We start from the raw sequence: 14598 nt of genomic DNA, 5'->3' as shown, positions 1-14598 counted from the left end.
CCTCTCCTCAGAGGATTTTGAGAGTATTCCTGCCCTTGTAGGAAGGAGCCAAACAAAACACAAGTGAGGCGGAGGGAGCCATGTCCCCCTAGATTAAAAACCATTTCCTCAGGAGTCTTTCATAATTCTCTTCGAAAGTATAGGTCTGGCCAGACAGGAGCACTCCTGTGTTCCCAAGGCAGTGGTCAAGGGAGAGGAAGGGTCAGGGATCAGGCAGATACAGTCAAAGATCAATCTTGTAAAGAACTGGGTCTTCTAGGGACTAACACCCACCAGGGCTCAACGAGATGAGAATAAAGTACTCAGCAAAGCTACAACACACCTAGCAATGGCAACTCTCCCCTCAAAACCCCTGGTGTAGCAAAAACAAAGCAAACAAAACACTAGAGGAAATGAAAGATTTCCCTGTTTCTCTTTGCCAGAGATTTAAAATTTTAAACAGGAGCCCATACAGTCTTAGGGAAAAGCCATCATAAATTACAACGCTGAAAAGAAAAAGACCTACCTTTTAAAGAACGAGGGAAGAAAAATTACCAGACCCCAATGGACTCAGTATCCCAGAAGGGTCTCCTGAGGAATCAGACAAATACCACGCTATGAAAAGGCTCCTCTAGGAAACATGAAAACTTGTATAAATCTCTAGATTACTCTTTCAAAATAGTTCAAGAGGATATTGCATCTGCGGAAAGAGAAAAATCTGAAATCAAGACGTTAGATTGAACTGTGTGAAGCTGCTGATATTTGACCACTTTTGAGCTGCGAAACTGACAGTTTTATAAGGTTCAACCAAATAAATTGCTTTCCAATGAAACACTGAAGAGTCAAGGGGCCTGATATGGGGACAGAAACAGATGTCATGGATAGAAGAAGAAATAAGAACCAAGTAGATCTTACAAAAAAAATCAAATGATTTAGCAGCTCAGTTTGAGAAGCTATGGCAGGATTTAGAGCCAAAGGATAAAGTAATTAAGATAAAAGACTTAACAATCCAAAAAGAAAAGAACAGCGAACATGGAAGAGAAGTGATAATAAAAGACATAAATTTAAAAATTCCCAGGAGTGACATCATTAAGATGGCAACATAGATCAATCCTGACTTTAGTTCCCCTCACAAGAAGCCACTATTCATAGACAAGACATCATTGTGAAAATCTCAGAACCTGGCAGTGAGGCTGAAGCACCCCACTGGACAACAAAGACTGAGAAAGACCACAATAGAAAGGTAAAAAGAGCAGTTTAACTCTGACTGCACTGCCTCTCCCCGAGGAAGCAGAGAGCTACACAGAGTGCCACTCTGGGCATACAGCTCCTCAGTGGGAAAGAGACCCCATGGTGGACGTCCAGCTTCCCTAACATTAGTGGACACTTTCTGGAAGGCTTACTCAAGTCCCATCTCATGAATATTGCTGGGGGAACCTGCAGCGCTCAACCACTGGCAATCAGCTGGAGACGGAGAAGGGGAGTGGGGCTGACAGCAAGCAGGGCTCAGATCTTGGCAAATCATGTTCCTGCTTGCATCAGTAAGTGAAAAGAGATGTCAGTCGGCCATTCTGCCCATCTGCAGAGCCAAACCAGGGGCCACCTTGGGCTTGATAGCTCAGTGGGAAATTCTGGCTGATTTAGGTCCCTAGCCAAAGGTGTGTACTAGCCACGGACCCCATTTTATGGCCCCAGGTGGGCCTTGGAGCAAATCCTCAGTCCTGCCCAACTGCTCCCATCCAGTCCTCTCTCTCTGGGAAACGTGGCCGCAGATGTACAGCATTTGTGGTGCTCATCCTTCGGCTGGCCCAGGCAGGGAGTGAAGCCAGCAGCCCCGCCCAACTGTTGAGCACAGCCTCTGGCCCCACATAACCAGGTAGACTGAACAGTGGCCCTGAGCAGCCTCAGAGCAAAGCCTGTGGCACTGCCCAGCCACAGAGCACAGCATATGACGCTGTTCAATTACCGAACACAGCTGATGGCTTGGGTCAGTCAGAGATCCCAGCATGTGACCCTTCCCAGTCGTGGCGTACTGGCTGGGGCTCCACCTGACCTGGACAGAAATTTCACACGAGCACAGAACATGATGCCCAGCTCCGTCCAGCTGTGGGCTACAGCTGAAAATCTGGCCACATGGAAGAGCCCAGCCAGAACTTCCATTCAGTAGTGGAACACAGCCAATGGCTTACCTGATTGCAAAGCCCAGCCTGCAGCTGCACCCCCACGTGGAGGGGCATCATCCAGTCGGGAAGCACAGCCTGAGACCCCACTCAAACAGGAGCAGTTGAAGAGCATGTCCTGCCACCCTGACAAACTGAGGGGTCTAACGCATGGTGCTGCCCTGCCAGGAAGCACAGTCTGAGACCCCACCTGAACAGAGGTGGGGCCCAGCTAGCGACATCACCTGACTGCAGAACACATCCAGCAGCACTGCCAAAGCAAGGAGCTCGCCCCACTTGAATGCAGAGCCCAGCCCATCCAACCGTGGAGCTCAGCCAGCAGCACACGTGACCTGAGAGCACAGGCGGTGGCCTCACCCAGCAAGAGACCCCGAGAGCAAGCCCCACCTGCCCACAGACGCCACCAGCTGACCTAATTGGTACCCAAAGTTGAGCTCATTGCTGAAGTCCTTTTCCTGCTGAAACAAATCTATAAAGTCTGGGAGAGGAGACTGTTTACTCAACTGTGCAGATACTAAAGTCTGGCATCAAGGATCACAAAGAATCAGACTGACACGATATCACCAGAGGAACCTAGTAAAACTCCAATAACTGACTCTAAGGAAATGGAGATCTATAAACTATCCAACAAAACATTTAGAATAATACCCTTAAAGACGTTCTGTGAACTACAAGAACACAGACAACTAAATGAAATTAGGAAAACAATGTATGAACAAAATGAGAAGTTCAGCAAAGAAACAGAAACCAATCTGAACAGACCAATTACTAGTAAAAAGATTAAATGAGTAATTAAAAAAAAAATAAAAAAAAACAAATTCCCAACAAAAAAAGAGACCAGGACCAGATGGCTTCACTAGTGCATTCTACCAAACATTCAGATAAGAATTAATATCAATCCTCCTCAAATGCTTCCAAAAAAAATATAAGAGGAAAGATTACTTCCAAACTCATTTTAAAAAGTCAGCATTACCCTGATTCCAAACCAGACAAGGACACAACAAAAAAAGAAAATTACAGGCCAATATCCTTGATGAACATCGATGTAAAATTTTTCAACACAGTTTTAAGCAAACTGAATTCAGCAATACAGTAAAAGGATCACACACCATGAACAAGTGGAATTTATTCCGGGGATGCAAGGATGCTTTGGCATCCACGAATCAATCAATATGACACACCACATTAACAAAATAAAGGATTAAAACCATATAATCATCTCAGTAGATACAGAAAAAGCATTGGACAAAATTCAATATTCATTTATGATAAAAACTGTCAAAGCAGGTATAGAGGAAACATACCTCAATACAGTGAAGGCCATATATGAGAAGCCCATAGCTAACATACTCAATGGAAAAGCTGAACGTTTTTCCTCTAAGATCAAGACAAGGATGCCCACTCGCACTACTTTTATATAACGTAGTACTGGAAGTTCTAGCCTGAGAAATGGGAAAGAAAAAGAAATAAAGGCATTAAAATTGAAAAGGAAGAAGTAAAACTGTCACTATTTGATGATGACACAATTTATTATATAGAGAAAACTCTTAGGACCCCATCAAAAAAAAAAAAAAAAGATTAGAATAAATAAATTCAGTGAATTTACAAGAAACAAAGTTCATATACAGAAATATGTTGCATTTCTATATGCTGTTAACAAAAAGAAATCAGAAAGAGAAGAAAACAATTTCGTTTACATTTGTATCAAAAAGAATAAAATAACTAGGAATACATTTAATCAATGAGGTGAAAGGCTTGTAAATAAAAACTCTAAGACATTGATGAAAGACACTGAAGGGTATTACTGAAGGAGGTCATTGAGAAGGTGTGACCACTGTTTGATCTGCGAGCTGGACTTAGGCAAGCAGAGGCTCCTCCCTCACGCCCCTGTCCTTGAAATGCACATTTCATCCAATATTCCCACACTAGGAGCTGTTTCAAGGACATATTCTGAGAGACAATGTTCTGCTAAAACCATCTGGACTGAATATATGACTAAATGTAGTTAAGGCCTTTATACAAAATTTTAAGATTCTGGCAGGCAGGTATGGAGACCAGTTCATCTTGCAGCCACCCAAGACAAGCCCTTACTTATAAAACTGCCACCTAGCAATCCGGAATGATCTGCCTGTTTATTCAGTCTCTCCTTGCCCTCCATGTTCAGGGCCTGATTTCAGATCTCACCCAGGGAACTCCCAAGGTTTTGAACCAACCCAAACATAAATGAATGGGAAAATATTCTGTGTTCATGGATTGGAAGAATTAATCTTAAAATGCTCATACTACCCAAAGCAATCCCTATAAAATTGAATATAGATTCAGTGAAATCCCATTCAAAATTCCAATGGAATTTTTCACAGAACTAGAACAAACAATTCTAAAATTTGTGTGGAATCACAAAAGACCCTGAATAGCCAAAGCAATTTTAAGGACAACAAAGCTGGAAGCATCATACTCCCTAATTTTAGACAATATTACAAAGCTATAGTAATGACGAGAATATGGTATTGGCATAAAAATAGACACATATCAATGGAACAGAATTAGAGAGCCCAGAAATAAACCCACATGTATATGGTCAATTAATTTTTGACAAAGCCAAGAATACTCAATGGGGAAAAGTCAGTCTCTTCAAAATGATGTTGGGAAAACTGGAGAGCCACATGCTAAAGAAAAAAATTGGGCCACTACCTTATACCATCCACAAAAAATAAGCTCAAAGTAGAATAAAAACTTGAACATAAGACCTGAAATCACAAAACTCCTAGAAGAAAACAGGTGGTAAGCACCTTGATATTGGTCTTAGCTGTGATTTTTTTTTTTTTTTTGGATTTGACACCAAAAACAAAAGCAACAAAAGCAAAAACAAACAAGTGAGACCACATCAAATGAAAATACTTCTGTGCAGCAAAAGAAACAATCAACAAAATGAAAAAGCAATCTATCAAATGGGAGAAAATAACTGCTAATCATATACCTGATAAAGGGTTAACATCCAAAATACATAAAGAACTCATACGACTCCATCGCACCGGTGGGTGGAGCAAAGTCCCGGGGTTCCAGGGCTGGTGCGTGGAGCCTGGTCCAGGCACTAATAAGCTAGAAGGAGGAGTCCAAAATGGGACTTGCCAGCACCAGTATCCTCGTGGTAGAATGAGCTCCCAAATATGGCTGCCACCAGTGTCTACACCTCCAAGAGGAATCCCAGTTGCCTCCTGTCTCTCTGCAAGCCTCTCCAAGATCAGCAAGTGGGTCTGACCCAATCTCTTTTCAAATTGCAGCTTCTTCCCTGTGTCTCAGGATGTGTGAGAATTTGTGCATGACATTTAAGAGCAGAGCCCCTGTTTCCTACAGCCCTCTGGCTTTCCCAAAAGTGAGCCCTGCTGACCTTCAAAAGTCAAACATCCTGGAGGATCCCTGGGCTGGGCAGCCGGCTGTGGGGTTCGAACCACTTGCTTCTTGGGGAGAACCTCTGCAGTTGTGACAACCCTCCCATTTGCGGCTCACCTACTTGGGGGTATGCGTCTTTATTATGCTGCATCTCCACCCTCCTACCCAACTCATTGTGGCTCCATCTTTACATCGTTAGTTGTAAAATAACCTTTCTGCTAGACTTCAGGTCATTCTCATCAACAGTTGCTTTGTAAACGACTGTAATTTTGGTGTGCTCATGGGAGGAGATAAACTCAGATGCTTCCGACACCCTTTGGCTATGCCTACCCCCAACCCAAATCTTTTGACGTTTAAAAGCCCTTAACCTCAAGGGTAAATTATTTTAGCTATTTTCTTAAAAATTGAGTGTCCTGTGAAAATTCTCTGGTGGAATTTCTTTTCAGGATTATTAGCCCTTTTGAAAGTAAAACCTAAGCTAACTAGAAAATGGAGAGAAATACAGACTTTCATAATTTAATTCTTCCCATCTTCTTTAAAACGAAGCTATCTATCCTTCAACAGCTAAGACATCTTTATGCACATAAATCTATAAATTGTTATAGCATTTACAGTCCTCAGGTATGCGTATAAATTCAGGGAAATGCAGAGAGTTGCTATGGTTTTTAGATGTTTCCTCTATTCCTAAAACTGTTGCCGACTTGGCATGGTTATATCTTGCACATCTTTTGAGGTTCAGCCGAAATGTTATTTCTTTCATGAAGCCTGTTTTTATCACTAAAGCTGGAAGCAGTTCTGCCTTCTCTAAACGTACATGCTTTTAAGGTTTTACTGGATACCTTTACCCAATAGTCAATTTAACTGGGCCAATTAAATCAGTTAGGAATGCTATGCATATTATACCCATAAAATCAATGATCTCACGTTGTGAAGAATTCACCCTGACCTGGGGTTTTTCTTTCCTTCCATTTTTGCAAAACAAAAATTTGCTTTTGGCCTGGCAGCCAACTCTTCATTTTTTATTACCTATAGAGGCACTAAATACATTGAAACTTACTCATAACAAACTTTGCTTTCCACATCATGTCAAAGCTATCATTCCCAGTCTAGTCATTTTATCTTGCAGTCTTACAGGAAATTAAAAGAGGACATTAAAAAACAAAAGAATTTAGTCATTTCATTGCCTGAACTTGAAAAAGCGAATGACAGGAGGTATAGAGAGGCAATTTAACTTGAGCAGATACTTTGAAAAATCTGAAAGATGAGGGGAACCATTTACTATTCTTAGCTCTGCACAAGGTATGGAAAAGCCATTTGTACTTTTAACTTAACAAGGATTTGTTGAGCATCCTCTGTGACATGCCATGTGTAAATCTGTGGCAATGCTGTGCTGGAACCAGCTCTGTCAGCTGGCAAGAACCGATACTTAAAATTTCAGGATGTTTTTGATCCAGTTGTTGGACCATTGGTGGTTTGAAATTGGCTGTGATTGGAGTATTTACCCTGTAGAAACTGGCAAACACTACAAATCAGGGTGTTTTACTTTCAGAGAGTCAGTTTTCCAGCACACCACTGGAAACACAGCCATCAGTGAGATGCATTCTGAGTCCTCAGGGGCTTGCTTCCTACTTAGGGGTTAAGATAAGTACAATAATGATCAAAACACAAGGCACAATTAACTGGGTTAAAATCCATATGTCACATTATGATGCGTAAGTCTCAGTCCAGAGCAGCACCACATTAAAAGAAAGTATCACATAAGTGTTCTAATTGCGTGTCCTATAAGAACATAACACAAATCCAAGGACATAGTGTAACACATTTTCAGTTGAACGCTATTATCTCTGACAATGTGATAGACTAGAGATTCTGAAATTTTCTGATCACAAGGTGGTAATAATTTTGCATCTCACACGTATTCACACAGATACACACTTTTAAATGAATGGACAACTAACTTGAAAAGAAAGAAATCCCTTGAGGCAGTGATTGAAAAGGAGTTGAAAAGAGTGGAGGCTAAGAAGAGAGGCGAGCATAGTTGTTACCATCAAGGCCTCTGTGGAAACCCCTTGTAGGTCTAGGTTGGAGGTACAGAGTAAAAAATAAAATAAAACTTAAATTTAAAAATTGTCTTTCCTGAGCTTCTATAACCATAAACGAGGCCCCAAACAGAAGTCACACAACCCATTGGGGGCCCAAAACCTCTCAAGAAAATTCTACTTAACACGGACCTGCATCTGGGTGACTCCAGGTCTCTAGGAGAAACAAACAAATTCCCCCTGGAGAAATGCAGCCCAGGTTTCAGAGAAATTACAGAAAGTGTCCCCCAAAAGTATAAGCTCCCCAACAAAAAGTTACCAAACATATGAGAAAATCACCCTGAGTAAGAGAAAGCAGAAAGACAAAGCTACAATAGCAAATCATATCTATAAAAAACTTCAGATGCCAGAATTATCAGCTATAGTATAAGCATATACTTAGCAGGTCATATTTAGGTATGTTAAATGTATTTGAAGAAGCAAAAGGGAGAACTAAGAAGTGAGTAAAAGTAGGAGTGCATTAAAAATTAATAAGCGGATTTGGAAAAAAGAGAATTTCCGGGAATAAGGTATATAGTAGTTTAGTTTTTTAAGCCCTGTAGAAAAGGTAAAGAGCATAACAAGTCAGATGAATTAAAACTACACTCATGAACATGGATGAATCTTCGAAATATAATTTGAGTGAAAAGAAGTCACAGAAGAATACAAACAGTATGATACCATTATATGCAAAGTATAAAGCAAGGAACAATGAACTAAAGATACTATATAAATACATAGCCATATTTGACAAAACTATAATGAAAGCAATGGAACGAAAAATTTTGGAATAGCAGTGTTTAGTCGGTGGGACTGGGTGGGTGATGAAGTTGTGGGGGCAGGTGGGGACATGGGATTGGAGGAGAGCATTAGAGAGTTTGAATGTTTTTTGTAATGCTCTGTTTAAGTTGGGAAGTGGACTTATGAGTGTCTACTTTATGATTATGTTTCATAATTTGTAATATATTACCTATGTTACTTTTTGCATAATAAATTTCATAAAAACTGAAAAACAAACATGAATTCTATTGATATATTCTTGAGTACCCTACAACTTCCAGGAGCCCTTCACACAGATGACCCCAAAGAAATCCTTTCTGCATCAAATAAGATCCATTTTTCCATCCTGCTCCAGATTACTTCCCTCAACTGCCTCCCCTACTTTGCAAAAATGGGGTCAGAACTCGAGTCCTCCCACCCTACCACTGCCACTGCAGAAAATAGTCCCTCAGTTTGCCTGCCTTCCTCTCACAAATTTGCCTTTGATATCTTCAGAGCAGGTAGAGTGGTTCTCTAACACCTTTAGAACAGCCAAACCAGCCCAGTTCGAATGCTGAGTTGGGCAGAGCGAACAAGTAAAGACTGTAAATATACATGTCAACAACCGTGAAACAGAATTCTCCAGAGGAAGCAAGTCAAAGCGATGGGATTTCTGGCTGGGGGTTATGGAAAGACTTCAGGCAGAAGGCAGCATCAGAACTGGGCTTTGAAAAGTGAGTAGAATTTTGCTGGATGAGAGAATGAAGATTCCCTGCAAAGGGAAATGTCATCCTGAGAGAACATTACATGGCTTTTGGACATTGAGTTTTTGGTCTGACTCATCCACAGGGGAGTAGGTGACAAAAATTGGACTGAGGTAGTAGCGTAGAGTTAGGATGATTTATTAAAAAGGTAGATGTTTATTCTTTAGAGCATGAGAAGACAGTGAGGATTATTGAACAGATATTTGCATGGCCAGACCTTCTATGAAGATTTAAATAATTAATCTTGAGAACTTACTCGGGACAAGGCATGGCATGTGAGAGAGAAAGAGAGAGAGAAGTGGGGTTGCAAAAAAACAACCAAACAAAAAGACTTAAGATATGATCACTGCCTTAGGGACTCACAGTCCAGTTGAAGTTAAAGAACATAATCAAGGGAGCAGGGTAAAGAAACAGGACACTTTTCCAGCCCTCCTGAAACAGGTCTTTAGTGTGTGGTTTCCTTATTTGGTTGGAATCAGTGTGAATAACCAAAAGTGTCCAAATTAAAGTGCAAAGCTGTAATAGATTTGTACCTTGCTCAGCCCATTATAAATTGAACTGAGTGGTAATCAGGTGGTGCAATGCTAGGAGAGAGGTCATTACCAATTCTCAGGAAATGCACATTCCCTTTTATAGGAATAACCACAGGATCCATGTCCACAAGACCCACAGACCCTATTTTTAAAGTTCAGATCACAGGAATCTACACAGCCACATGATGTGTGAATCACAGTGTGATGCCCATTAGAGGGGGGCTTTGCCCTCCCTGGGCAGTCGGCTCTAAGGAAGGACCCTCTCCCCTAGGCAAGCATCAGGTTGCTAATGCTGACTGTGCCCGACAGAATCCTCTGACGCATCCCTTCAGCCTGCTCTTCCTGCTGCTTGTATTGTGAGTCCTCTCATCTATCAGCCCGGATAAATGCAGCGATCTGCCTCGGGGGTGGTGGGGTGGTCTGTTTATGTTTATCCCTGTATATTGACTGAGATCTCGATGACATGAAGCAAGATGAGTCTCTCCTCCTCTTCACTTATCCATCATCCCTCAAGCGCCAATACTGCCTGTCGGAAAGGAAGAGTCTGCCAAGACATATGCTAAAATTATATTCTATTTCATCTTAACTTTGGAGGTAATGAGATCGTTTAATATGAAATGAAATTTAAAAGCGCAATGGGGCTCTTTTGTTCTTCTCCCCTCCCTTGGTAATTGCCTCAGTCTCTGCGTGCAGCTGACTGACACCTGAGTAATAGGTACGGAATGAAACCTACTCCCTTCAGAAAACGAGCGTCTGCTGAAAGAGCTGGACAGAAAGCAGCGACTATGCAGGTCTTTGAAGTCACTGCCTGTGTCTCAAGCTCATCTCCCAACTGGTTCATGGTACATCACTCTGGGCTCCACACAAAGCCTGGCTCCCAGGGAAGAGAAGCTTTCAAACACATGCATGGGAAGCTAACTCCAAAACGAGACACCAAGAAACAGCTCAAACCACACTCCCTTCCCTTTTCCTCCCCTCACCCATTTTAGAAAATGATACACTTTCCTTCCAGGACACAGAAATATAGTGGCTGACTCTGATCAAACGATGCCGGATACATTAGCAGCTTCAGGTGTGTTTGTTACCCCTTGAGGGATGTAACACGAGGAACCGGCAGCACTGGATGAGGCTGGAAATGTAATCTTCTGGAACATTTTCACATTCAAGGTAAAGTCATATCTCATAAGGCAGCTAATAGTTTTAGATCCACATACTTAAGAAGAACGTGGTAATTGTATGATAAAATATTAGCAAAGCTCAAAAAAAAATGGAGCTAGAATATCTATCTTTGATAGGAATGACAGAGGAGATGTGAGATTTGTTACAAATGTTAACCTGTAAGCACCAACAACACCCTCTATTGCTATAATTGAAACATATGTATAATTAATACAGTCAAAAGCTAGAGGTACAAATGCCAGGTATGTTCAGAGAATAGAAGATGATGGCACCAGGAGATTGGATTTTGGCTTGCTTCATTATTATTATTATTATTATTACTACTTTCCAGTGTGCTTTACAGTTATTCAACACTCAAAACCATATAGTAGAAGGCAGGTAAAGAGTCACATACCTGTGTACTTGGCTTCCATAGGAACTAGCTGTACAACCTTGAGCAACTCATTTCACCTCTTGGCCTCATTTCTTCTAATCTATAAAAGGGAGCTATTATTAGTGTGTAACTTATAAGATGCTTATATAAAGTGCCTGATATATATATATATATTTTTTTAATGCTTATTAGGTGTTTTTAAAAAGTATAAATATTGCCTAATAGAGCCTTATTATTCAGTGTGGTTCACAAACCAACAGCCTCTGCATCACCTAAGCGCTCATTAGCAGGGCCGACTCTCATGCGTCACTCCAACCCTACCGCGTCAGAATCTGCATTTTAACACGAGTCAGGGGATTCATATTGCTCTTAAAATGCTAATTCCCAAGCAGTAGGTCTGGGGTGGAGCCTGAGCTTCTGCCTTCCTAACAAGCTCCCAGGTGATGCCGACGCTACTGGTCCAAGGGCCACAGTTTGGGTAGCAAGGATTGAAAGAGTGTCTGCCACATTGGAGGTGCTTAATACAATAGCCTGCAGCACTGGTTCTCAAACTCAGTGCATCTGGATCACTGGAGGGCTTGGTAAACCAGATGCATAGACCCCACCAGCAACTCTTCCAAGTCAAGGGACCTGGGTGGGACCCCCAAAACAGGTCTAACAAGTTCCCAGGTGACACTGATGTTGCTGGTCCAGGATCACATTTTGAGAATTAGTGGTCTACAAACTTAAATGGAAAATAAAAGATTAACTATTACAGGATAAGGAAAAGCAGGATAATTAGTACACTATGACTTTTACTCATAAATACTCTACATGTTAAAAAAATCTAAAAGGAAATATACAACATAGATTGTTTGAAGGACTTGGGGCTAAAGGGGAATTTGAGCATTTCTCTATTTGCCAAGTTTAATTGACAGTAAAAGACTGTCCCCTTTCAAACCATCCCTTTCTTCCTAGGCTGCGGTTCCAGAAGCAGCAGCTCCCCTAAGCCCCTGACCTTTTCCAGTTACATGAAGAGGCAATTGGCTTTTAGAGATATAAACATGTTGATTTGAATTGAAAAGGGGAGGAGATTAAGCAGCACAGGGGAGGCAATGATTAAAAATGTAGGCATGAGTGAACAAATGGCTGAGCACATTGAATATCGGACATTCTCAGATTCAGCAAGGTGGATGTGTCCATACGTACGGTCATGGTTTCTTTTGTTTTGTTATTTATGTCCCACTGTGCTCCTAAAAGGTTTTAAAATATTTTGAAAATGCATCCTGGCTTTTTAACCTCAAGGTATTGAGTTGGGGAATTTAAGTCTCCATAATGAAGTGCAGTACCAAGGAACCTTTACTGCCCTTTGTCACCAGTGGAGCTATGAGCCAGGCCCTGTCCTTTGCAGAGAGGCAGCTGTCTCCACTGGGCACATACAATGATACAAGGCCTGGCAGCTCAAATCCCAAGGGCCCTAGCCCTTCGGTGTAAACGCCCTGAGATGTAAGAAGGCTCTAGCCTCCTCTAACACCGAGCGGATGTTCTATAAAGGAGTGTTGCATTTCAAAGGGCAGCTGCCCCTTCTACTGAGAAAGAGCTGATGTTTTGGGGGAATAAATGCAGAGGATGATCATCATAATAAAAAATCTTAAACAGTATATTGGGATCCATCCTAAGAGAATAAGGGAGATATTCACTGTAGTTATTTAGAAAGTGACAGATTGTCAACAGCTTACTGTCCAGCATTCAGTCAACAGAGCATCCTATAGCCGTTAAAGATTAAGTCTGTGAAGACCAAGTGATAATTACTGTATTATGGCAACAAACGTTTTCTAGGTTAAATTTAAAAAAAGGATACAGCACTGCATCTAGAGCTCAATTACTACCCTATTTTTGAATTCCATGTCCTAGAAGCAGCTGAAAGAAAACATTGCAAACTGTAGGCATTTTTGTGTTTGCGATTCTCTTGCAAATTTTACTTTTCCCCCTAATCTTTGTTTAATAAGTATACACTAAATTTACAATGAAAAATGAACCATTTTGTAAATTATGGCTTTTGAAATTATGTTATTTTAATGTTGATCACATTACAAGTAAAAAGGAAGATAAGAAATTATTACTCTCTAATTACAGCTGTGCTAAGATATCTATCTGTTAAATAGAAGCCAACGCATTAACAGTGATTGCTTTTTTTTGGGACTTAGGGCAATTGAGGTGGGGGGTGGTTCTATAATTGTGGTTTTAGAATGAAACAAATGCAAAATATAGTGAGGAAATGAATGTTTGTATAAGTAGCTTTGCCGTTCATAGGCACAGGAGATTTCTCAAAGAAGCACCTGAAGTTTGGGGAATTCATCTTTATTTAAAATGAAATTGAACAACAGCTTGCTCCTTGGCTCGTTTCTGCTATTGAAGTGCTCCCTCCTGGAACATATCCTGGTCTCTCTTGGCCTCCCCATGCCTGAGCCTGTGCTCCCACACGAGGGCAGTGTGGTCGGGGGCTCACTGCTCTCCTCACTTGGATGTGAGCCCAGCAGAGGAGCAAGGCCCACTTCTCAGAACCTCAGGAGTGGTCACAATGCCTGTGAACCAGCGTCCTGTCCCCAGCAGCCTCTCCCATAGGCGTTGGATAACATGGCTTTGTGCCCCACAGCGATGTAACATCAACTTCATGTGACCATGAGTGACCACAGATCTGGGGCTCAGGCTGAGTGCATGCAGAGAGCAGTAATCCTGTTTTTAATCAACCATGCCCAAGTAGGGCCACAGATCTATCAGTCGAGATCCCCTCTGGTGACTTGCAGGGCCTCAGTGGAAAACAAAAGGTCCTTTCACCCTAATCCTGAGGTCCTAGGGATTTTGCCAGGAGTCTTGGGGAAATTGAACTCTTTCTCATGTTACGAGCCCCGTTAAGACACTAAGATGTATTCGTGCCAGTCTCCGAATAACTCTCTCTAACGGTTCAATTATCACAAGGCAAACCATTCCCCTAAAGTGTGCATGAGGACCCAGGAATTCATTCATTTATTCACTCATTCATTCAACTACTCCTTGGGTGCCTTCTGTGTGCAAACAGCATACCAGGTGCTGGAGTTAAGTGGTGTGTGAGATACAGCAGCCTGCCTACTCCAGGAATTCGATCCTGCCTGGCTGGGGCACCCTGAGGACGCTGCGGCAGGACTGGACGTGGTGAGTGGGCACGGCTGACGAACACTTGTGACCACTGACCATATATTCGCACCTTTGGTGCCCATGATCCTGGGGCGCCCCGCCAGGCCTCCCACAAACTGCAGTTAAGGAGCAATTGCCCTGTTTCCACCGCTGGTAGCTGCGTACCTGGCCCCCTCTGCCCTCATCACATTTCAGAAAACTCTTACCACC

Source organism: Camelus bactrianus, chromosome 27 (genome assembly GCF_048773025.1).
Source record: "Camelus bactrianus isolate YW-2024 breed Bactrian camel chromosome 27, ASM4877302v1, whole genome shotgun sequence".
Taxonomy (NCBI): Eukaryota; Metazoa; Chordata; class Mammalia; order Artiodactyla; family Camelidae; genus Camelus; species Camelus bactrianus.
The sequence above is the reverse complement of the archived record's forward strand: the minus strand, read 5'-3'. Positions refer to the sequence as shown.